Source organism: Squalius cephalus (genome assembly GCF_949319135.1).
Source record: "Squalius cephalus genome assembly, chromosome: 21".
NCBI classification, from domain to species: Eukaryota; Metazoa; Chordata; class Actinopteri; order Cypriniformes; family Leuciscidae; genus Squalius; species Squalius cephalus.
Window position 1 is genome coordinate 7788413 of NC_137142.1, and position 26769 is coordinate 7815181.

At 40.2% G+C, this 26769-nt stretch overlaps 1 protein-coding gene across 5 annotated transcripts in view; it reads right to left on the minus strand.

Moving 5' to 3' along the window:
* Window positions 1-26769, minus strand: part of pde10a (phosphodiesterase 10A) — a 151466-nt gene that overhangs the window by 74526 nt on the left and 50171 nt on the right. The window lies entirely within an intron of this gene.

The window sequence follows — 26769 nt, forward strand, 5'->3', positions numbered from 1 at the left end:
AGACACGGGGAGACAGGGACAGCCCGAAGGGCAGGACCTTGTACTGATATGCTCGACCCTCGAATGCAAAGCACAAAAATGGCCTGTGTCGAGGAAGAATCGAGACATGAAAGTACGTGTCCTTCAGGTTGATCGCTGCAAACCAATCTCGGGGATGGATGCATTCAAAAATGTTGAACGGTAGCTTGTGGAGACTCTGATTCAAAACTCGCAGGTCCAAGATTAGTCGTAGCGTAGTGGCTCACTATAGTGGAGTGGATGGCCCGAAACTTGGGGGGACGCCGGCCGAACTGAATCGCATAGCCCTTGCTGATCTCCAAGGTCTCCCAGAGGGTCGAGCAGACCTGCAGCTATGCTTTTACACAGAAGCAGCAGCTGGCCAACAACAGAGGGGACTCAAGCTTTCCGGAGAGAGAAGAGACGACCGGCGTGCCGATGTGGTCATGTTCCCGTGCAAAAACATGAACCACCCACGAACACAGTCTCACATGTTTCCCAGGCATGTGAGACAGTGATCGTGGCCGTCAGTGAGGACATGTCATCTTTAGAAAGACGCAACTCACACTCATGTAAGCTCTTTCAGGGGAAAGGCAGGGGAACGGTTGCAGCGGACACAGAAAGGAAATGTGCAGCCTGTCGTGGTCTTACCAGCCATAAGAACAGCTATTCAGCGCTCTTGGCGCACCATTACCAGCTGTGAAAACAGCCTTTTTGTTTTGCTAAAACAAAAGAGAGAGAGAAAGAAAGTCAACCCCGCAACAGACACGAGAGATCCTCCTGAAGCGCTTGCTCGTTGTTTGATCACTCAGTAGATTAAACAGCATCGAAACGCTCGGCTCCGATGCAAAAACTTTCACTCAGGAGCAAAAATCTGCCTTTAAAGTTGAAAGAAAGAAAGATTTGACATTTATCGTGATAACTGAACGTGATAATTTTTTAGGCCATATCGCCCAACCTATGCAGCCTCATTTGTTTATTTGATTGTTTCATTCAATTGAATTAATTATTAGCTTTTCATCATCTGCCCTGAGGTTCCCTCACTATCCCTGTATGAGAAACAAGATATTTTGCCAAAAGTCCAAGTAACTCTATTTCATACAACAAAAGTGGACAGTTAAGAAATTTTTCCCCCTTTGTCCTAGCACTCTAATCTCATTCACACTTATGTGATAGTCCACGTGAGAATCAACAATGACGCATCTTTAGCCACCAAATTTGAATATGAGCAAGTGCAAATACTGTAAAATTTAAGTTGGATGAAAGTTTGCTCTGTTTCTCAGACAAAGCTATCATATGACTTGTGGAAGTCTTGGAATACAGTCTTGGATGGAAGACTTTGAATACAGTCAAATAATTTTTTTATTATTATTTTTTTTTGTCTTTGTAGGAGCTTGTCATCTTTAACTCTTGGCCTCTGTCTACTTTCATTGCATGGAAACAGGTTTGGAACATGAACATAAACTATTGCTTGTCTATCATATATTTGAGCACTTTTTGCCCCCAGAGGCCTTCAGGCCCGAACTTTAGTCTCAGTCTCAGACAACATGCCTACTAACCACCCACTATCCATTCACTGACCATCTGATACAGAACACAGGATTTTTTTTCTCCCAATTTAAACCATTAATTATAGCCATTCGACATCACAGTATAATTAAAAAGCTATCATTTGTAACATTTAATGAAAAATATAACAACTTTTAAATGTAATTGAACTTCATATAAACTCATTATAATAAATGTCACATTTAGCTCTACCTTTAATAGGTAGGCTATAGCAGGGCTCAATATAGTGGTCCAGTGAAGCACTGTATTAATGGTGGCACGTGTGTGGATTAGCAGTCCCACTTTGGGAGCCAGTAGCATACAGGCCTATATTTATTTTATTTAATCGCAGTCTGCATGATTTGACAATCACATATATACACTATACAACTATATCGATTGTATTTTGGTATATTATGCTGCCCTAGAACAATGAATTCAATAGTGCATCAATACGTTTTACAGGAGAATATCAGGACAGCAGTTCATGATGCTTAGCTTTGACAACAAAAAGCACATAAGTAAATCAACTAAAGAATGATGTGAGACCTGAAAACACTTTATTACCTAAAGAGGACTGTACTAACAAGACAACCCATAATATTCAAACACTAAAACAGATTTGAGGTAATGGATGGTAGTTTAGTCAGATTGTGTTTGTCTGTAATTGTGTGTTAGATCAGATCACATTTTATGAGTAATCAATGCAGAAATCCAGACATCACAAACTTATTCATGCTACTGTATAAGATGAAAACAAACTACAGTCATGTCAAAAATACACCGACAGCACACGTCAAGAGAACTGAGAGAGAATCCAGGAGAACTGTTAGTCCCAATGACCGGCTTGAAATGCCTGTGGATTACACTATAGTCTATCTTGAGGAGCCCTCATTTCCTTTCTGCGTATGTCCTTATTCTATAATGCTGCTCCTTTTTTCCCTCCTTTTTAGATTAGTTCTGCACAGTCTCAGATCCCCCCAGACATTTTAATTGCGTCATCCAAGTTTTTTTCTCCTTTTTTAGTTCTGCTTTGAATAAAAGTGCAATGCTTCTTGAGAGAGGGGTCACGGACGTCAGTTATTCGTTGCAACATCTGATCTTACTTTACAGTGTCATACTGTTTAATTTTGGCTTAAATTTGAGTACAGACTGTAGAGACTTGGCCCTATCCAAAGTTAAGAGGCTACTGAATAATCTACCAAGATTTCTAGAATAGTTGTGTGACTAGAGTTGCCAACTGTCCCGTATTAGCCGGGACGTCCCGTATATTGGGCCTAAATGATTTGTCCCGTACGTGACCTCCCTTGTCCCGTTTATTGACTGCTACGCTGATCTAACCACTAACTAAGGGGCTTCACATATGTTACGTCTTTTGCGCGCTCAAGTTTGTTATTTTAAATGCAACAAGCACGCTCAAATAGAGAGCAACGCTCGTTTTTTCCAGGCGCGCCTATGCCGCAGCGAGATGAAAAAAATCTCAACTTTTCAGAATGCCGCAAGCAGGTCATGTGACATTGAACCAACCGATCAGCTTTGGCCTTTCCGTAACAACATTGAAAGCTCAGCCAAGATGGACGAACAGCTGATCATAGTACAGGGCAGGTTTTTTATTACTCATCTCCATAAATATATCTAGCAGTAGAGCTAATGCAAGGGCTCGAAATCCATTTATCCTTTGCTGAAACAACCTCATCATCATGGAGAACATGGCTCATGATTGCTTAGCAACGGCAGACACCACAAGAGCGTTTAGTTTGTCGTTTTAATTTGTTCTGCAAACTAGGTGTATGCGAGTAAAATGCGGCAGGAACATCTGTTTGTGTATGCATTTGTAGATTATATTGCAAACAAATCATTATGATATTCATGGTGATACTGTAATGGGAGATCCATGTTGAAAACAGTTGTGTACATTTTTTTCAGGATTCTTTAATGAATAGAAAGTAGAAAAAAAAAGCATTAATCTGAAATAGAAAGCTTTTGTAACATTACAATGTCTTTACTGTCACTTTTGACATATTTTTGATGCATTCTTGCTGAATAAAACTATTAATTTATTTAAAATAAATTATAACTAATCCCAAACTTTAGAACGGTAGTGTATAGGCCTAATGCTACAAAAGCTTTAGATGGTTTGTGTGTAAAAATTGACATTTATTTCTATGACATTAAAATTCTTTTTAGGAGTAAATTGTGCATTGATAGGTTAAGCAAAACAAATGTGTATATATCTGAGAATCTTTTATACACACACTTAACTGCTGACACTGAAATGACATACACTGTGTGGTACAGTAAAAATATTTTGAGTGTCCCTTATAAAGAACCACGATTGTCCCTTATTTTCCTTTTCTGAAGTTGGCAACACTATGTGTGACTCAGTGTTACACACGTATAGTATGCAATGTTGTCATGCGTAAAAAGAAAGTATTTCATTTACCAACTTATTTTATTTTATTTTTTTATGCTCTTTAACTTGAGACTGTGGTTGAGTTGTTTTAATTTCTAGCTGAAACAGGAGCAAAAAAGAAGCAGTAGACAAACTGATTGTAGGCAAACTTTATGTTGGCTTGAGAAAGCCTAAACGTTTGGAGTAGTTTTAAAAGCTTGAAATTTGAAAGTTACATTTTAAGGCCATGCAGTCTATGACGCAAACATGGATTATAACATGGATTAGCACATTGCTATCATATTTCTAGCATGTCTTAACACGCTGTTAGCATGATTTAGCACATTACTAGCTTGTTTAAGCATGTTGCTAACATGATTTTCCATGTTGCTAGCATTTTTCTAGCATTATTTAACATATTGCTAGCATGTTTAAGCCTGTTGCTAGCATGATTTTGCATGTTGCTAGCATGTTTCTAGCATGATTTAACACATTGCAAGCATGTTTCTAACATGAATTGGCACATTGCTATGTTTTAGCATATTGTTAACAATTTAACATGTTGCTAACTTGATTTCACATTGTTAGCATGGTTCTAACATGATTGGTTATAAATATTAGATAGAATAGAAGCTTTACATGAGTTAAACTAAGGGCTTCATTGTGTTTAGATTTTTGACAGAGTTTAAAGACGGTGTATGTAAGAATATTCATGTGTTAATCGTTTTATTATTGACAATGTGTAAACAGCTAGTAACGAAACTTTAGTAATGAAAAGAGACCTTCCCTGACTTCCTAGGTGGTTTATGAAAGCATGTAGACTGATTTTTATGTAAAGAACTCAGTTTTTGATTTTTAAATCAGTACACTCGCGTTAGAAGAAAGAAAAAACGTGTATAAAAGTTAGCTTAAAAACATTATTAAATTATTATTAAAATAAATGAACATTTATTCATGCTGCCTAACCATATGTAATATCTTAAGGAACTATCTCGCAACAACTCAAACCTAAAATCTAACCTAAATGCAAAGTATGTGAATTCACTGTCAGCGCAGCACCAACTACTACAGGCCACGTGCCTCAGCAAACCACTACTCACTAGACAGTACAGAATGAACAAAGAGCTGTTCATTCAGGACGTGTTTTTGCTTTCAAAAAAGGCTTTATGAAGCACAACAGAAGGGATCAGAATGCAAGGGTTTTAAGATGCCTTTTTTAATGCCCTTTTTATTTGCCTTAAAATAGCCTTAGCCTTAAAAACGAAAAGCCCATGACGCAAGACACTGAAAAAACAGCAAGATGTGGTGCAATGGCCAAGTACCTGAAGCATGCCTTCATAGATCATAAATTAAAAACCATAATTGACAAACTGCGTCTTTTGTGAAACATACCCAAGTTAGTCACAAACGATTTGTCCTTAATTTAGGTGGCTGCTCAAGGTTAATGTTTAACCAAAGCTCATGGCACATTCAGACACGATGTCATACGCACACTGTTAAGAAACTCTTATCGCAGAAGAATCCAGATGTTTGCTTACAGCATGATAACATGTGTGCCAAACAATAAATAAATGCGCGAAACCATAAAAGATTATAGTTAAAATGACAGATAGTCTAACCCTTTAGCGCTGTGTGATTGCTGGCCGTCTGAGTGGCTCTATTTCCCCACACAACTCGAGAGATGTAAAAATAAAACACTTGGTCCAGTGAATCCTGCCAGAAAAAGCATTTTTCTCCATCCATTCCCCTACATAATTCAAACTAAGCTGACAGACCTGTTTGCAAAGCATTGTCTCCATTATTTGAGGGATGATATGTGGAAAAACAGGAGTAAAAAGAAGGAACTACTTCATTGGAGTCATAATATCTTCCTTTTTACAGGGTGAGGATGAGGTTACAGTAGGGTGACAAGACATCCTGATAAAATCTTATAAGTACCACGTCCAGACAGAGTTACAATTGGGACATTGTCTTGAAAATAAGTATTTTCTTTGGCTTGATTGCTGTAAATACACTTTTTAAAGAGCTCAATATCAAAATGAGAGTTTAAGTTGGATATGTGTATCCAAAGATTAGATGCATAGAAACTATTTTCTACTTTCTATTCTTTACAGACCATTGGGAAATAAAACAAATCGTAACTTAAATCACACCAGGCCAGATTTGTACTGGTCGCCTGCATATCTAAGACCTGTTCCAATTTTTTTCACCTATAATCATCCTAGATTTGAGAAGCCTATACATTGTGTGGGGTCAGCCTCTCGCTGCTGGTTTCCAAAGAGTCGGGGAACTTTCAAAACCGTACAGTGACCAAAACAGGAGAGAGCAAAACTGAAGGAAGGCCTGAGAGAGAAGAGTTGGTTTATTGAGAACTGCTCTCTTCCTGGAGTGGTGTCAAGGGCAGACTGCCAAGGTTCTACTTTTCACTTGCCTGACATGATTGAGGTGGGTGGGTGTGTGACGAAGGTGTGTGTGTGTGTGGAGGGGGTTGAGTGCCTGCGTCAGCGGTCCGCCTGGGACTCCCCTGCCAGAGGTTGGAAGAGCATATGTTTCTTATCTAAGGAAGAGTTTCAGTGTGGCTGAAATAGAAAGATTGATAGCTAGAATGTTATGTTGAAAATGAAGAAAAAAAAATTACTCACACGTTTACTTAAGGCTGGCCCACGCTAAAAGATTTTTAAAATCTTATCCGATTTTCAAAATGTGAGAGACCACAAACATGATTAAAAAAAAATCATAGATTTTAACAGTTTTGTTCCTACCACACACATTAACAGATTCCATTCACAAACAACCAGAGTCCCGGCAGTAAACACGGGAAATCTCGCAAAATCTCTTGTGGTCGTGACTTTAGAAGAAACAAACATGGCGGGCAAAAATAAATTGCGATAATAGTGTTCGAACTGCTTTTTACAGAAAACAACAGGATTTCTGATTGTAAATATTCAATATGTTGGCGTGTCGGTGCGGCCCCAACGTTTTTCTGAGCAGATACAATCACTCTTAACACACCTCACACCAGGTGTGATAAGATAATCTGTAGAACCATCAAGATAATCGAGACTTTACCTAGAATTGTTGGAAGGGAAGAATTGGCCCAAAATCTGCCTGATTATCTTGTAGTGTGTGGTTGCCTTTAGCTATCTAAATGGAGACATTACATAGACTTCGATTTTTTATATATACAGCTAGTTATAAATACTATAACCTAAACTTTTCTGCATTTTTACAATTAAAAAACAAAAACAAACTTTATTCATGATAACACCCCTCCCCCATCCCACCCCATTTATTTGGTAACTACATTGGTATTATGTCAAATAAGAGATAAATGTATTGTTTTTTGTGTATGAACAAATAGTACATTATCATTTTATATAATTTTCCTTTAAATGGAAAGATGAGTTGTATTAGCTTGCGTTCACTTCAAAGCTAATCGCTAGGTCAAACCATTAGCCTTAAGGGCCCTACACACCGGGACGAATATCGGTGCGCGTTATTCGCCAGCGTTTTTCAACGCGTTTTTTGTGTTCACACCCAAGCAATTTTCGCTGACGATGAGCCGAGTGAACATGCAAATTCATTCCCTGACATTTGATGGCGCTTAATGTAATACAGAAACCACTCCATAACAGTTCTCTTTTATCAAGATTTGTGTAGTCGCTGTCGCGTTTGTCATATAGTTCTTTATGTTCCGACACCAAATGAGACCAGCAGCTCTACAATCATCTTGCCTTGCATCTTCCTCGTCTTATTTCTTCCCGGCAGTGTAGACGCTACTTGGTGTATATCTTCTTCGCCGTTACGTATGTGTGCACGGCAAGACCGTTTTGTGTTTGAGCGCCCCCAAGTTGTGTTTTACTGTAACTTCAGAAGCTCCAGACACGTGAACAAAAGTGCCAATCTCATTGGTCGGATAGTTTTTGACGCGGCGCGTCAAACCAAAAAAACGAACCCGAGGCGTTTTTTAAAAAATGATGCTTTTACACGTGCCGTTTTTCGCGCCGGTGTGCACACTCACATTGGCGCCCTTTGTTTAGTCACGAGGCATTAAACGTCGGCGAATTTCAGAAAGGCTAGACTGCCAAAGAATTAAGCATGTGAACTGCAAACAATAAATGTTTTGAGATTCATCTTACATTAATTTACAAATAAATACATCATAAATTGTTTTGTAGAGAAGATTATTTTCATAAATTAACTTCTTTTTAAGATGGGCTTAAATGGTACAGTGCCACAAAACGCATGCAAACTATAGCCAACACAAGCTAACCTTGAATGAAAAAAAACTTAACATTTCTCAATGTGGGCACAATGACAATTACTATGATACTTAGTCCACAGTATATTTAAGCTCCATGCATGTATTTGTAAACATTTCTTACATTTTTAAAGGCAAACATTGTCTTTTTTCACCATTACTCACTGTGGAACCATTTAAGCCCACCTTATGTGTTTCAATGAGGAATCCCTCTAATTGCAAACTTTAATACATTTTCTGAAAGTGTTTAATGATAACATTTCTTTGTGTGCTTTTACCTTACTAACCTTTTAACCTTACCTTACTACCTTAATTTACAACTATATTTAGATAGGCCTACAAATTACACACATTCATTCAAATAAGATAGATTTGTCCTAAAGCCCCTTGTATAACCGGGCATATACATAATGCTTCTCCCGGTGTTGGTGTTGGGGGTGTTGATGGCCAACTATAGGGGACCCCCTAACCCCAGAGTATGGAGCCCCAACTCGGCTTCCTTCCCGAGATACACCCGGTCAAACTTCCAGCTTGACTCCAGCTACAACTCCAGTCAAGCCGATTTAAGGCTCCAGACCACCGGCCACTAACACCTACCCATCCCACACAGGGCTCTAATCAAACATTAGCTAAATTATTTTTTTTAATACTTTCCTGTCACTGAATAAATATATTGATGTTTTACTTCTTTAAAATCAATACATTTTTATATTTTGTGAATCAATGATGATGTGGGCTTATTTGGAACACATGCAAGCTTAAATGGTGCCAAAGTACCAATAAAGCCCATGCCAGACTTCTGACTTTATTCCTAAAATATCTTAATTTTATATTCTAAAATGTACATCAACTAATTAATACATTTTCAAATGAGAGATAAATCTTACATTTTAACAAATTATTTTTCTTATAAACCATGTCAATATCTATGAAAAAAACTAGACTTAATGGGTACACTTACCCTAGTAGATTTACAGTAACACGACACACACAGTGACTTTCATGGAAAAGTAATTTGCATTATTTCCACTCTTGTGGCTGTGGTCATTAGGAAGAAAGGGTATCGGCAATAAATGACCAGCTGAGATTGAGATAAGCCACCGCTGTATCTGTGTGCTCCCCAACTAGAGTCCTTTACCCCATGTTCATAAGGCCTTGCCCTTTAAAATACCACAGCCAAGTTATTCACACTGATATGTTTTCACTGTAAATTGACCTCTAAGTGGTTAGCGTACAGACTCTTGTGATTAGGAAGCTCTGAGAAGTCCAGCGGCCAAAGTTTTCCATCACATACAGAGTGAGAAATTCACTTTTGCTCTCAGGCCACAGTGACAGTGAATGCTGAATCTTTTACCAGTCAATTCAAATATGTATAATTAACACCATGTATGAGAAATCCAATGCACAAACAATCCTGATGAAAGTGAGTTACACTCACACTTCCTTCTAAATTAATAGTTTTAAGTTAATTCTTTTTGACTTGAGTCAACCTCTAAAGCTGATTTGCTAGCTTTCCAGTTCTATGTATTTTTGAAAATGTTACAAAGAAAACATTCCACTCCGGTTACAATGCATAAACAAGAACAACATACCTAAGTCTCGAAAACATGACCTTTGAACGTCTGCCACCACAAAAACAGGTCCATATTTTAGCTTCACTGTGATTGATGTAACAAGACACATTGTGATGCCTGAAACATTATTGGTCATTCAGTGTAATAAAATAATACTACTAATTCTACTGCTAATAATCATATAAAATATGTTCATATAAAATATATTGTTAAAATATGAAAACTTCACAATTTCTTTGAAAAAACTACACACAGAACACATAGAAACTCAAATGCCGTCACTACCACCTGCCAAAACAAAAGTATGGTTGAACTTGAAATGATGACAGAAATATAGCAGAATGTTCTTCACAACGTAATGTTAGCACTAATAATAATACAGTTCATTCAAAATTTTTTTTTTAGGAATATCACACAATGTTTGTCCATGTATTAATTTAAACTGTAAACCTCTGTTGTGCAGCAGTGTTTGACAAATTTTTTTTTAAAGGAATTTCATTTGATTACATAAAAAAAAAAAAAAAAAAAAAATATTAAGTTAAAGTTTTATGCATTCATTTGATTACCGCAATTATTATTATTATTATTATATTTTTATAATAAATTTGTATTAAATCATAAAACACAGCATCCTGGCAAATTAAAACAGACAACAACAGAATTTCTGAAGCAAAATTTGCTCAACTACCATAGCCTATTTATGTGTGACAATAGTTTTTAAGGTGTTCTGAGTGCATGTTTTTTAGATTGTTGCTGTGTGGTTGCAACAGTAGGGTGTTCTGAGTAGTTGTTTACCCCAAGTCAAAAGAGCCCACCCACCAGACAACCAGCATAAGCATGATAAAAAAAGAAAAGAAAAAAAGAAAAAACAATCACTCATGTCTGTAGCACAAATAGTACGGGATAAGTTATGTGCCAGACGCTAAAGTGCAGTGTGTAATATAGCTGTTTGTGAATGTAAATGTAATGAAGTAAATTCACTCAAGGATGCAGTGAAAGAATTGTCAGCAATAACAGTCTCACTTTCTGTTACATACCTACGTAACAAAGTAAAACATTTGCATAATGCCAGCCTATGGTTTTCATTGGCTGCCCAAAAACAACTTCTAATTTGATCTGCCATCAAACACTGCAATTGTAGCTGAGACTGTAGGAGTTCAGACTCTTTGAGAAATGAGGTGACGTCCATTGCATATTATGAGAAAATTAAAGTGTTTTTTTACCTTTGATGCAAGTAAATCTAATGTAGGAGACCTCCAAAATTACAAAATGAGGAACGTTTAAAATAGAATAATGGGGCACTTTAGGGTAAGGGGTTTGTTTTAATGTATGTACACTGTACAGTATGAGAAATGTATAAGATATAATGGATGTAGGTACATAATGGATAAGTAGTCAACACATCTTTATGGGGTGGGAATCGAGAATCAATTCTAATGCAGTACTGGTTTAAATGTATGTTGGTAGAACTAAGGAAATTGAATCATTATGCGATTTCTGACAATTTAAATCAACACCTAAACCAACAATTTTGTGAATATTTGTTAGATGTCAGTTCTGTGCGTGTGCTTAAAAAATATATAGTGTTTGCATATAGTCCTGGCTGTGTAAACAGGAGAAAAAACAAAGTTGGATCAAATCGATCCAGGGAGCACCAAAACATTCTAGTAGCAAATCAGCAATAGTATCCGCTCATAATGGGGGAGGAGAGAGAGTGAGCAAGCTGGACATATGTAGAAAGACTGTAGAATGAGAGATGGCTGAGATATTACCAAAGAGGGAAAAGGTCAGAGGAATATAATTGGAAGAAGAAGGGTTATGGTCAGGCAAGAGCTAGGATCCGCAGTAATACAAGCTTTCCAGTGCTGGAGAGACGTTAGAGAGAGGGAAGGCCTGAAAATGGACACTGAGGTTTCTTTGTTTTTGCTCGATAGGGCAACCTGTAACCTGGGGAGGGGGGATCAATCCACAGTCATGATTTAAATGTAGCCCATTCGATTTCAAATATCAACAGTGTTTCTCAGAAATTGCTCATTATATCTTTAAGTGGAATCGGAACCAGAATTGTTAAATTTCTCACGATTCTCATCCATACTTCCTGTATGCCTCTGTTCAAAAGATGGAGGGGGGGTGTTTGATCTGACAGAGCTGCTCTCGCATGAGGCCAAAGATGCCGCCACATCTGGAGAATTCCTGTTTCCAGCAGAGCAATGGGACCAAAGGAAAACTCTGATGAGAACAGCAGATTCACGGTCTGCTTTTGGAGATCCCTAAACACAAGGTCATAAAGGAGCTCTGGAGTTGAGTATCAACTGACATCATCAGAAGAGCAGAGTGCTGAGTAACAGAGCAAGTGTGATCATCCCATGGAAAGTTTATATGATGAACCAATGAGTATATCAAACGAGATTCCTTCTTAGTTTTCCACATTTCAAATGTTCTTTTACTGTCACAATGTAGCTGAAATATTTGAGGTTTCAGCAGGGCTCAAATGTGGGCAGATGTGAGAGGTTCAGGAATGGAACAGAATGCAGGGTCTTGAGATACTTTTTAAAATGTTTTTAAATAAACTATATATAACTCGACACATCTTAAAAATGTCAAAAGAAGTTGACAGTTTAATAAACTTGATCTAACTTGCTCAAAAAGATACTCTTCAAACTGTAACTGTAACTGTAGCATGAAGATAGTTAACACCAGGGGCGTTTCTAGTGTCTGATCATCACTGGGGCACAGGGCCACCAAAGTTTTTTGGGGGGGCATGCTCACCCAGAAAGATTTTCTTTTTTTTTGTTGCAAAAACAGCACCAAAAATTTGGTGACTTTGGGAGTCATATTTATTTATTCATTTTCTTTAATCATATTATGCAACAAACATTAATGCAAGTGCGTACTACAGATCATTTAATTAGTATTTTTATTTTATTTTAATTTACCGTAAAAGGCTTTGCTAAAATTGATTAGTTGAACTTTTTTAAGCATCAAAGCTAGTTACTATTGGGTGGTGACAATGAAAAACAAGCTTTCACTGATGATGCTTAAAGGCCCCCTGAAATCAAAATGCAAATTCCCTTTCGAAGGAGCGCAGCATGCTCAGGCAGCTCTCGAGGGAGCTGCTTGTGAGAATTGTGAAAAACTACCGATCCGAGTGCTGCGCTCCAGCTTTGCTATTTTTGATGAGGATGGTCAGGCTCGCGCACATCATGGGGTTCACAAATGGATCTGACAGGGGATCCTGAGACTGCTGAGGCACTTTCTCAGGAATCTTCTGCCAGTTCCGATGTTCTCTTTCCTCATGCGGAAGCCCGCCCAGCGGCTTCTTCCTCACGAGCGGAGTATCCGATGTTAGAGCTGTCTGCTTCCGAGGAAGTGGATGTGCTCAGCATAGAAGGCTGGATTTTGGAGATGACTCGCCACTCCATATGAGGAGCTGGTTGAGGTTGTTTCTCGTGCCGTGGACAGATTAAATATCAGCTGGTCACGTGAAAGGCAGGAAGCGCAAATAAAAAGCATTGCATCGACATTGCATCATCCCTAAAAACCCCGGTGCTACCCACCAAACCCTGGTGCTGCCCACCAAACCCTGCCGCGATACATCTGCTTTGGTGGGCAGGGCTTATATGGCTGCGGGTCGAATCTGCATACCATGGCAGTACTACAAGCATACCAGGCCGACCTTCTAAAGGATATTTATGAGGGCGAGGGACCAATTCCAGATGACATCGCGGAATTGTGTAAGGCTGCAGACCTGTCTCTCTGAATCACCTAGGAAACAGCCAGTGCTATCGGCCGTTCCATGGCAGCTATGGTAAGACATATATGGCTAAATCTGTTGGGCATCAAGGAGAAAGACAGGGCTTTCCTCCTTGATGGTGCGATTTTGCCTTCTGGCCTGTTTGGCGACGCAGTAAACACTGTCGTCGTCAGGTTTCAGGAGGCGAAAAGCAGTCTGTTGCCTTAAAGCAGTATTTACCTCACCGCTCAAAATCTAAGAAGTCTGCCCCCAGTGGGCAACCGCAGCCATCCACCAGCTCCTCAGTCCACAGACAGGCACAAAAAGAGTGTTGCCTCTAAAGCCCCCCCTCAAGGAGCTTGGGGGCATAGAAAGCACGCTCAGCCGAAGCCTCAGCAAAAGCAGGTCGACCTGAGGGCCGTCCTGCAGGCGAAAAAGGCTTCCGGGAAGAGGTCCTATCAAATGTAGGATCTCTTCGGGCTGCCCTACCCGCGACAGAGAGATTGAGGTAGTCTCCTCCGCGGAGCCCACAGGAAATCGATTTTTGTATCCCGCCGTCAGGTGCGCTTCGGGACACATCGATTCCCAGCAAACGCTCGCTGCTCTGTCTGCCCCACAGGCTTGCGGCCAGGCAGTGCTCGCGTCCGTACACCGAGAATAGTTTCTGATCGAACCCTGCCAGAGAGCTGCTTCAGGGGGTCGAGAACGAATCTCAAACGATACCCGAAACCAGCCTCGAGAGATTGGTTCCCTTGGTAGAATATTTCGAGGCATGGAAAAATCTGACGAATATTTCTCCTTAGGTCCTGCGCACCATACAGAAAGGGTACAGACTGCAGTTCGGTTTCTGCCCACCGAATTTCAGCGGGGTGGTTTAGACTGCAGTCGACCCAGAGCATGGTCGGGTATTGGAACATATATGGAAGTAAACTCCCTGCTGGTAAAGGAGTCCATAGAACGTGTTCCTCTGCCGGACAGGGAGTCCGGGTTTTACAGCCGTTACTTCATTGTTCCCAAGAAGGATGGGGGGTTGCGTCCAATTATAGATCTCAGGCAGTTGAATCGGTCCCTGAGGAAGTTCAGGTTCAAGATGCTCACCATTCCCATCATTGTGAGTTAATCAAATCTGAGGATTGGTTTGTCACGATAGATCTGAAGGATGCATACTTCCACATTTCCATCCTTCCATCTCACAGGAAGTTCCTGAGGTTCGCTTTTGGGGGCGAAGTATTCCAATATCGTATCCTTCCTTTCGGCCTAGCTCTCTCCCCTCACACATTTACCGAAGGCATGGATGCAGCTCTAGCTCCGCTGAGGCTTCAGGGTATCAGGGTGCTAAACTATATCCACGATTGGCTTTTTATGGCCCAATCACGGGAGCTGGCAGTTTGGCATCGAGATGTCGTCCTTGTCCAAATCCAGAGCTTGGGGTTGAGACTCAACACAAAGAAAAGTGTGTTGGTGCCAGCCCAGAGAACCACGTTCCTGGGAGCAGCTTCACACTGGGACGTTCCTGTGCGCAGCTTCACACTGGGACAGGCGGGGCTCGTTGTGGCATAGTGGGTACTCGTTCCCCAAAGTGTCGTCATCGACATGGTGCGAGTACCCTCGAAAAGGAACGTCTCGGGTTACGACTGTAACCCTTGTTCCCTGACTTGCTTTGTCACAGAAGCTAACGCTGTTGTAGCCTGAATGGTATGGGACTCGATAACGATGCGGGCACAATTGTCTCCTGCACGGATCGAATCCATCCTGGCCATGGTGACCAGGATAAAGCTAGGCCAAGCCATCTCTGTAAAACATTTTCAGAGAGTGTTAGGGTTCACGGCAGCAGCGTCCAACATCATTCCATTCGGCCTGCTGCACGAGGGCCCTGCAGTGGTGATTGGGAACCCATTACGCTTGATCAGGGTTATGCGCAGATGCCTTCGTTCCCTATCTATGTGGAAAAACCTTGGTGTCTGTCCCAGGGTCCCGTGCTGGGAGCGTCATGTCGCTAGAAAGCCGTTTTGACAGACTCCTCCCTCACAGGCTGGGGCAAGGTCATGGACGGCCGCTTTACAAGAGGTCTATGGCAGGACCATCTTTCCTCCTGGCACATAAATTGCCTGGAAATTCTGGCAGTCCTTCGAGCTCTGAGGGGCTTTCTGCCAGACCTCAAAGGTCACCACATCCTTGTGAGGTCAGAAAATATGTCAGTGGTGGCCTATATCAATCATCAGGGGTTTCTGAGATCCCTCCCTCTATGCAGACTGGCTCATCAGATCGTCCTGTAGTCCAAGGGGAGACTGTGGCCTCTCAGAGCAACATACAACCCAGGGGACCAGAATCAGGGAGCAGACATCCTGTCAAGGAAGGGGCTGAGGCCCGGGGAATGGAGAATTCACCCGAGGTGGTGAAGTCGATATGCGAGAGGTTCGGCCCTGTGGACGGGGATCTGCTTGCATCTTGAGAGACATCACACTGACCACTGTGGTTCTCCCTCACACATCCAGCCCTGCTGGGGTCTGATGCCATGGTGCAGAGGTGGCAGAGGCTGCGTCTGTATGCATTTCCCCCGATCGCTCTGCTCCCGGGAGTTCTAGAGAGGGTTCGCCGAGACAGAGTCAGATAGCTCCGTTGTGGCCGGCCCGAGTCTGGATCTCCAACATATTGCTCCTAGGAGGGTCTTTGGAGATTCTCATCAGGAGGGACCTGCTGACGCAGGCAGAGGGCTCAAAATTTCACCCTCGGCCAGAGTTATGGAAACTGTGGGTCTGGCCTCTGAGGGGGCACAATACAGAGAGGCCGGCCTGTCAGCAGGAGTAGTCGAGACCATACTTAGCTCTAGAGCTCCCTCCACGAGGAAACTGTGCGACCTAAAATGGAATGTGTTCACCAATTGGTGTAGCGAGCGTGAGGTGGACCCAGTTAACTGCCTGGTGGCTTCAGTGCTGGAGTTCCTCCAAGATCGCCTCTCGGATGGTCTTACCCTGTCCACATTCAAGGTGTACGTGACTGCCATTGCGGCTTTCCAAGCTCCTTTGGGTGATGGGCCCCTGGGGAGACATCAGCTGGTCGTACGTTTCCTGCGTGGTGCTTGGAGGATGAGACCTTGGAGGATGAGACCCATCTAATGTGGCACGGCCTACGGTTCTGCAGGCTTTTCATCCTCCACCTCACGTGATGGCGGATGAAGAAGGACTTTATTTGCTCTGCCCTGTCAGAGCTCTCAAGATTTATGTCCAGATGTCTTCTTCATGGCGGAAGTCAGACCAGTTGCTGGTGTGCTTTGGGTTGCCCAAGAAGGGGCTTCCCGCATCCAAACATACCATCAGAAACTGGATCATTCAGGCTATCTCTATGGCCTATCAGGTGTGCAGCTTGCCTTCACCTTTGGCCGTGAGGGCTCATTCAACCAGAGGCATGGCGTTCTTTAGAGTCATCCTTTCAGGGGCCCAGATCCAAGAAGTGTGCGATGCAGCAGGATGGGCCATCCCTCATACTTTTATCAGATTCTATAGCCTGAACATTCCTTCTATGCCAGGCGCTCTAGTGCTCTCGTCCTAAGTGTGCCTGTGCGCAGCTTCACACTGGGACAGGCAGGGCTCGTTGTGGCATAGTGGGTACTCGTTCCCCAAAGTGTCGTCATCGGCATGGTGCAAGTACCCTCGAAAAGGAACGTCTCGGGTTACGACTGTAACCCTTGTTCCCTGACTTGCTTTGTCACAGAAGCTAACGCTGTTGTATCCCGGCGTCCCTTTTTAGCTTCCGTGTATGCCGTCACACGTTACATCATGACGCAACACCAATCACGATTGGCTTAGTTTCATACACGCTTCAGAGGCGCTACGCTGGTGGACGTTTCCCAAAGTGTCGTCATCGACGCAGTGTCTCATTCCCAGTCATACAGTCGTAACCCGAGATTTTTTTAATCTTTTAGTATGAATATATTAGCCCTAAGATTATGAATAAGCTGTTTTGTTCCAAAACAATGACAATATTCACATTTAGGAGATATAAGCATTCAAAACAGTCTCTAACTTCCGCTAAAATGGATCACAGATTTTTAAGACATCACAGCGGACTTCAGCTTCTCATCACATCTTCTGTCCAATCAAATGCCCTCTAGAATCTAAAGCGTCCTGTCCCTATGCTATAAATACGTCACGGGGTATATGGGTTGGAGATGAGTGTTCAGTTGCTCAAGTGCTTAAGTTTTATTCATTTTTCTAACTGTACGTTGGTTAAGAATGAAATGGCTGCAATTTATTCACACCTTTACTATTGAATCCAACGTATAATCAGCGCTCAGATTCGCTTCCATGGTGCTGTCAAGTACGACTCGCAGTCTGTGAGGTAAACTAAACGCTATTGGCTATTTGAAAAGGGGGAGGAGCCATTCCATATGTCCAGCCTTAGCTTCCTGTTTTAGTGGAAATAACGTCAACGCATCACTTCAGTGGGCCTTTAAATCAAGCCACAAACAATGCCAAATTAGAAGAGATAAGCAAGCATTCTTTTAGCAGTTAACAAGCTAATGTTATCGATCAAATCTGTGCCAAGTAAATTAGATCTGGAGAACGGGATGTCCTCATTCAACTAAATAATACAAATTCACATACTACTCATTATCACAGCAATAAGCGTTAGCCTGGTAGTTACCTCTCGTCAGCTACAATGTTGTTTTATGAATAATCATATGACTGACTGCAACTCGACTGCAACTGAAAAGTGAAGGAGGAGGAGCACAGCGAGGGGGCGGAGTAGTGGTGTTTGATTGAAGAGGACGTGCAGGATACTTTCAGCTGGCATTACAATCAGCATTCAATTTTAAATAATTAAAATGAGGTATATGATAACGTTCAATGAATAGGAAAACCTTTTTGCAGATGTACAGAATCCATCTACTGCAACCTACGTCATCATCAGACAATGATTTTCAGCAAAACATCAAAACTTAAGGGTCTAGTGACACCCTTGGTTAACACTAATGATCGCTTAGTGGCCCTTGTGGCATTGAGAAAAAGAATGCAAAACATACTTGCATTGCATAATGAAATGCAGAGTGACATTTCAGATCGCAACAATTTACAAAATCGAGCTTGTGTAGCTAGAGGCATTTGTGTACATGTACTTGCATTCCCTTTAGAAAAGGGTATTTATTACACAAATAATATCCTTTAAAAGAACATGCTTAAGTGCAAACTGAATGTAGTCTTTTTTTCGACAATTATAAGATGTTATTTACAATTAATTGAAAACTATTAAGTTTAAATTAGTTTAAATGCGTATTAAATGCAATTAGTTGAACTTGCTTTTTAACACCTCTTAAAGGTCCCATGACATGCTACTTTTTGTAGGCTTTAATATAGGCCTTAGTGGTCCCTAGTACTGTTTCTGAAATCTCTTTCCAAAAATTCAGCCTCGGTACAGAATTATAGCCACTACAAGCCAGTCCCAGAATGAGCTTCCTTCAGACGGGCCGTTTCGGTGTCTGTAGCTTTAAATGCTAATGAGGAGGAGAAAGACGGCGCAAGGTGGAGGGTGGGTGTGGCCTTGACCATCTTGCGGCAACGGTACCATCATGCATGTTTACGTTGGATATATTGCAATGGCACGAAGACACGCAGTCGTTCAAGCATTTCAGTTTGACCCAGAATCTGATCCAGATGGAGAAGCAACGGATGAAGAAGTTGCAACTCAGCGGCTCCAGCAGGACGTTTCCGAATGGTTAAAATATTATGTCTGGATACGGTACTTTATTCGGATGGTTTCCAGTTATTATCATGTAGCTAACGCTAACCTACTGTTGCCTTTTCATGAGAGATCTGTAACGTCTGTAATTTATCTTATTACAATTACATCAAGCTCTGCGATCTTGAAATGCGGATATCGCGCGCGCCATATAACCAACAGGAAAACGGTTATCCAAATAACAAAGTGTACAACACTAGTGTGTGTATTCACACACATACTTGATGCTGTCTACCTTTACATTAGCGCAAGTAACTGCATAGCTACTTAATGTTACAGCCACATTCTACGTGTAACAAGCTAGGTAACCATAAACAGTAAAGCAACACACTTATATATCATTAGTTGACTTAGCCTACTTGTCCGAGGTGTGCAGCTGAGCCAAAGAGAGTTGGTAGCTGTTACTGATCCAGACTTTAGTTTAAGACGTTCAGCAAGCCCAGCTCTGTATTGACCCAAGTTGTCGGTGAAATGTTTGCCGCAGACATGCAAAACTTTGGGAAGTTGAGTCGGCGCATTTACAGAGAAAATGAAATTAATCCACTGGTTCTTCTGGGGCTTGGATGAAGGAACTAAAAAAAGGCGTCGGTGTTCATTTGTACATCCAATTATTGAGCAATTATTATGCTTCGCTTGCTCAAAAGCCATGATATCTCTCGTGGACAAACTAAAATCGCACGCGAGCGTTCCTACTTCCTAGCTCATTTTCTCATGGGCGGAAAATATTCTCTGGGCGGGCAAAGCAGAGAAAGGGGAGGTAACATTTCTCCTTATAACGTCATAAGGAGGAGATTCAAGATCAGCCCGGTTGAGCTTCCATTTTCTCAAAGGCAGAGAAAGATAGCAAAAGCTCGATTTACACCGATTAAAAATTCTATAAACTTGGGGACCATATACAGGCTAGGGGAAATCATATTAATGTTAAAAAACCTCAGAAAATGAAAATTTCATGTCATGGGACCTTTAAGTAATTTCATAATTATTTTGTCTCTGGAATATGGTTTAAGTGCACTACCAATGTACTGACAAGCATTTATGAAAAATACTGTAATGTCAATTCCATTGAAACTTATGTCCTGTGTATATATATATATATACAGTGGGGAGAACAAGTATTTGATACACTGCCGATTTTGCAGGTTTTCCCACTTACAAAGCATGTAGAAGTCTGTAATTTTTTATCATAGGTACTCTTCAACTGTGAGTGATGGAATCTAAAACAAAAATCCAGAAAATCACATTGTATGATTTTTAAGAAATTAATTTACATTTTATTGCATGACATAAGTATTTGATACATCAGAAAAGCAGAACTTAATATTTGGTACAGAAACCTTTGTTTGCAATTACAGAGATCATACATTTCCTGTAGTTCTTGACCAGGTTTGCACACACTGCAGCAGGAATTTTGGCCCACTCCTCCATACAGACCTTCTCCAGATCCTTCAGGTTTCGGGGCTGTCGCTGGGCAATACGGCCTTTCAGCTCCCTCCAAAGATTTTCTATTGGGTTCAGGTCTGGAGACTGGCTAGGCCACTCCAGGACCTTAAGATGCTTCTTACGGAGCCACTCCTTAGTTGCCCTGGCTGTGTGTTTCGAGTCGTTGTCATGCTGGAAGACCCAGCCACGACCCATCTTCAGTGCTCTTGCTGAGGGAAGGAGGTTGTTGGCCAAGATCTCACGATACATGGCCCCATCCATCCTCCCCTCAATACGGTGCAGTCGTCCTGTCCCCTTTGCAGAAAAGCATCCCCAAAGAATGATGTTTCCACCTCCATGCTTCACGGTTGGGATGGTGTTCTTGGGGTTGTACTCATCCTTCTTTTTCCTCCAAACACGGCGAGTGGAGTTTAGACCAAAAAGCTCTATTTTTGTTTCATCAGACCACATGACCTTCTCCCATTCCTCCTCTGGATCATCCAGATGGTCACTGGCAAACTTCAGACGGGCTTGGACATGCGCTGGCTTGAGCAGGAGGACCTTGCGTGCGCTGCAGGATTTTTATCCATGACAGCGTAATGTGTTACTAATGGTTTTCTTTGAGACAGTGGTCCCAGCTCTCTTCAGGTCATTGACCAGGTCCTGCCGTGTAGTTTTGGGCTGATCCCTCACCTTCCTCATGATCATTGATGCCCCACAAGGTGAGATCTTGCATGGTGCCCCAGACCGAGGGAGATTGACCATCATCTTGAACTTCTTACTTTTTCTAATAATTGCGCCAACAGTTGTTGCCTTCTCACCAAGCTGCTTGCCTATTGTCCTGTAGCCCATCCCAGCCTTGTGCAGGTCTACAATTTTATCCCTAATGTCCTTACACAGCTCTCTGGTCTTGGCCATTGTGGAGAGGTTGGAGTCTGTTTGATTGAGTGTGTGGACAGGTGTCTTTTATACAGGTAACGAGTTCAAACAGGTGCAGTTAATACAGGTAATGAGTGGAGAACAGGAGGGCTTCTTAAAGAAAAACTAACAGGTCTGTGAGAGCCGGAATGGTTGGTAGGTGATCAAATACTTATGTCATGCAATAAAATGCAAATTAATTATTTAAAAATCATACAATGTGATTTTCTGGATTTTTGTTTTAGATTCCGTCTCTCACAGTTGAAGAGATTTTTATGAATTTTTATGATAAAAATTACAGCCCTCTACATGCTTTGTAAGTAGAAAAACCTGCAAAATCGGCAGTGTATAAAATACTTGTTCTCCCCACTGTATATATATATATATATATATATATATATATATATATATATATATATATATTACACATTTGTAATGGCGAAGTTGCATACATTAAAATACATTAACTTTAAACGCAATATTACGTAACACACTACAGTTAATTTAAAACCAGGTACCTTACGTCAACATCAAAATAAGTGTAATTTTTCAAACCATGATTTAAAATGTACTTTAAAGAAAAAATGTGTAATTTGACATTATTACAAAGTGCACTTTTCAAAAGTGTACTTTAGTGTTATCTGCAAGTACAGTTTAAAAAAAAAAAAAAAAAAAAAAACACAAACTTGCATCACCGACATGCCAATATATGCCATGACTAATGGGCTTTTTTTTGGATGTGCCAAAACTGAAGTCAGTGGCATTGTTTGTGAATGAAGGCACGTCCTGGAAACTTCCGATTCCACATATAATGATCTAATGTGTTGTTCTAATGATAAAACCATTAGAACATTTCCAACTGCTCAATCAGACACCATTTGTATTCTTTCCACCAACAAGCAAACAGCATGAACAGGATTGTGGGATATCATAGGCAGCAAGAACACATTTGTACTTCCTTCAAAAATGATTGATGAAGGCAGGACAGTAGACAGGACATTTTGCAAACATTGGATTCAAACATGTTAATGCCTTGCTACCTCCACACAGTGAACCAAGAAAGAAAAGATTTATTTGAAAACGTTGTAATTGTCCAGTTGGACTTTTTAATGAGATCTTCAAGTGCAACTTGGCATTTTATATGTCTGGCAGAGTGCTGAATGTATATCACGTGAGGCTGTTTCATTGACTCGTATTTAGTGAAAGGCCGTTTGAAGAGGAAATTCACTGGGATGATTAAATGACATACAGCTGGGGTAGGAAGTGTCTTCGATGAGCGTTTCCTGCATGACAATGCAGCGTTCTTCATTGAGTTAAGCTTTCTGTAGATGGCCTGTCAGATCATATTAGTGTTGACCTGGAATAGCCTCAAAAACGGCCTCTGTTCAGAGGTCCATCACATACACTAGGGCAGAGCTGATATAAAACAACACCACACCACCGGTAACATGACATTCTAAAAAAAAAAAGCTGTCTTAAGACTGAACAACTTTTTCCACATCTAATCAGTCAGATAACATCTTATTATACTGCCAAATTAAATTTGGGTACAAATTAAATAACATGCTTTGTGTTTGTTTGGCTTTACTAAGCATATTATTTAAAAGGTCATGAAACCCTAAAACACATTTTCGAGATGTTTACAGTACAGGTTGCACCTCAATGAAAACAACAAAAGCACTCATTATGTTTATTATCAAGAGAAAAGTGATTCTTTTTTTTAGTTTTTAGCTATTTCGTTCTTCCGATTTAAAAAGCAATGTTGAATCAACGTCACGAAAAGTTAACCTGGAGTGATGATTGGCTGCAAGTGTGCGTCTATGTCATCAGTTTCTGAGCTTTTCTCTGCATTTATTCATGAGAATGAACAGTTTTAATCCAATCACTGCGCTGTATTATGCATGAGATCGCATTACAGCGGAGAATTGAAAGGTCACGAAAGACCGTTTCAGCTCTGTTCGTTCACCTCTGCCTGTTCAGCGTTGCGTTCGGATACAAGTGTCGTAAGTGTGTGTTTCCTCAGTACAGTAGCACAAAACTGTTGGAGTTTGACTACCAACACAGAATATATGGTTGTAACGATATTTAATATGTTACTATACAGTGCACCTGGTTCTAAAATGTTTTCAGATATAATGCATCCTATTAACAAACAAACAAAAAAACTCATTCTCACAAAATTCCAACCTCTAAAGTCACTCCTTAAGGGGGAATTACAAGGAATTTTCTGACTGTTTTATTTAAAAGAACTGACTCATTCTATCATTCAGATTCCAAGGTAACACTTTACAATAAGGTTCTATTTGATAACATTAGTTAACGTGAAATAACAATAGAAAACACTTCTAAAACGTATTAAAATCTTAGTTCATTTCAACATTTAATAATAGATGATTAACATCAAAAGTTGTATCTGTTAATATTATTAAAGAGAACATGAACTAACAGTGAAGTTATATTTGTATTAACTAATATTAACAAAGATTAATAAATAATGTATCAAATGTATTGTTCATTGTTAGTTAATGTATTAAGTTGTGAATCAACACTAGTGTGACTAGTCAGAATCAATTTAAATATCGGTTTATGTGATTTCATAAGACTTGCATAATAAGAATCCTGAAATTCAAAATGTCAATAAAAAAAAAAAATGTTGAGTAGAAATCAATGTTGAATTTTCATTGTTTACGTGTGGTGATCTGCTGATATCAGCAGCCTTACAGACAGCAGCAAGAAGCCCAGACTCAGCACTGTCTCTGAGAGATGCAATGACACACCAGCCGCAAGCTCCCTTCACCACCACACCGCTCTACTCCTGGAGTCGGACCGCTGAGCATATATTCCAATAACACTAATGTGAAATAATAATGCATTTTCAACAGAATGAAGAATTCTTTATATTCCATTATTCCTGATTGATATTGATTTGGAATGTTTTGCTGGGAGTCTCCATTAATATTTAGTTATACAGCTAAATCATGCGGCCTGTGTCATCATGTCCCAGTCTCATCCCCCCTTTCTCTCCATCCACCTTCCTGTTGGTCTAGACCAGAGGTGCCACTTTGGCTTCTTTTTTGGTAAGACACGTTAAAAATCAAGGGGCACGAGTTGCGATTTTTTGGGGGGCTTATTTTGAAAAAAATGGTTGCTTGTTAGAAAAATCTGAAATTTCTTTGCATTTATGGTCGCTGTAGCGCAGCCTACAATTTCACAAACAATGTCACCAACAGAGATGTACAGATAGGGAGAGAAAACACAGGAGATGATGGACGGCGCAGGGACGAGATACTTTTTAAATATATTTATAATGTAGGCTTATCAATCATCACAGGCCAAACCTATTCTGCTCACAGGTGATCGGAGGATGCGTGCCCTCCTGCTTTGTTGCAATTTGATGATTTTTGTAAAACAACTTCTGTTTTTGCTTTTCAAACTCAGAGTGGTTTCAGTTTAATATGTTGCAGGCTCATTTATTGATCATAAATAATTGATAATAAATCATATTGGGCTTGTTTGAAGCTGCGGTTGCTAATTTGTCTTGTGAGAGTTGGCAATACTGGTCTAGACTATCCTGTCTAATAGAAACAAAAGTGCTCATTTAAATATGTAGAGAAACTGATCATAAAACTAAATTGCCTGTATAGTTAGCACAGCAAAAAAAAAAAAAAAAAAAAGACTCCCACATCTTTTGTTGTTGGTGTCAAAGGCCACCCGTCCAATCAAAATCAATACAATATTTTGATGCAAATGAATCTCTCACTTGTAATCTAGTCAAATTAGGGAGATATTGCACTTTGCATGACATGTTTGAAAACCATGAACAAAACTACACAAAGTAATGGAAAATATGACCCAGACTACATTAAATACTGCTTCACTTACAGCGTGGATAAACATGGTTCGTGCAGACCACAATGTGTTATGTGCTGTGAACTATCATCTGCCGACAACACGAAAGCATCGTAATTCATGAGACATATTTTGAATGACAAAGTAAAACTAAAATATCAGTGTTCCTATTAAGCCTATGTCTTGTAAATGTTTTTGCATATTGATGAACCTGTGCGGTTTAAGGTTCTGTAGCATTAAGTTCAATGTGTTTTTTTAATTACTTTCGTACATCAAACAATTATAAGAAATATATATCCTGCAAAACCGGTTAAGACTGTTGTACTGAGTTTTTCGTATTAAAAATGAGTAGTTTAAGACTTAGTTTACACTAGTCTACAAGTGAAATAAATGCTGAAGTCCCTAAATAAACAAATTAGGGTAAAAAAAGAAAAGAATATATATATATATATATATATATATATATATATATATATTATTTTTGTGTGTGTGTGTGTGTGTGTGTCAATCTCCATCAATAACAGAGAAATTTCCCTGGCCAAGAGACCTCTTCACAAATTAGCTCAAATGGCACACTGAGTGATTAATAATAATAATAATAATAATAATAATAATAATAAATAGCATGAATAATAAATATATTTTGAATGCAAAAAATGGCCTGTGGCTAAGTCAACACACTACAAGTAAAGTTGCATAGTAAACACAGTACCATGCAATTTATTATTCTGGCATTTTAATGCGTATTGCAGGAACATGCTCTAAAGTATGAATAGTATTAATTTTGTATGTGATGTATCCTCCGAGACTGCAATGAAATAAACCTTGCCTAATATGAGAAACCATCATAAGCAGGCATTTCAGTAAAGCCGGTGACATTCGTGCTTACCTGTCTGTCATTAGTACCACGGCAGCAGCTTTTGCTCTCAAGTCAATTGGTTCAATACTAATTCTGTCATGATATTCATCAGAGGAGGTCACCACAACAACATCTCCACACTGTTGTTCACTTTGAGCTGCTATGCGCTGTGGGAAATAATTCCAATAATTTCTCTGCATGTGAAACTAATCAAAGACTAAATTAAATACCCCTGTTAAGTCTCTGCATTTCATGGCTTGTCCTGCATTAGATTGCTCTAAAAAAATTACACTGGCTAATTAACATTCCAGTAGACAACAGTTGACTTGTGTATTGTGTATCCTGTCTGTGCATTTTAAATGAGAGAGGAAATCACAAAAACAAGTTTAGGGCCACACTTATTTAATTCAAAGGATGAGACATCACCCTCTTTCACATGTATGTCCCCACCCAACAAGTGCACTAAAAACTTAATGTAAACAC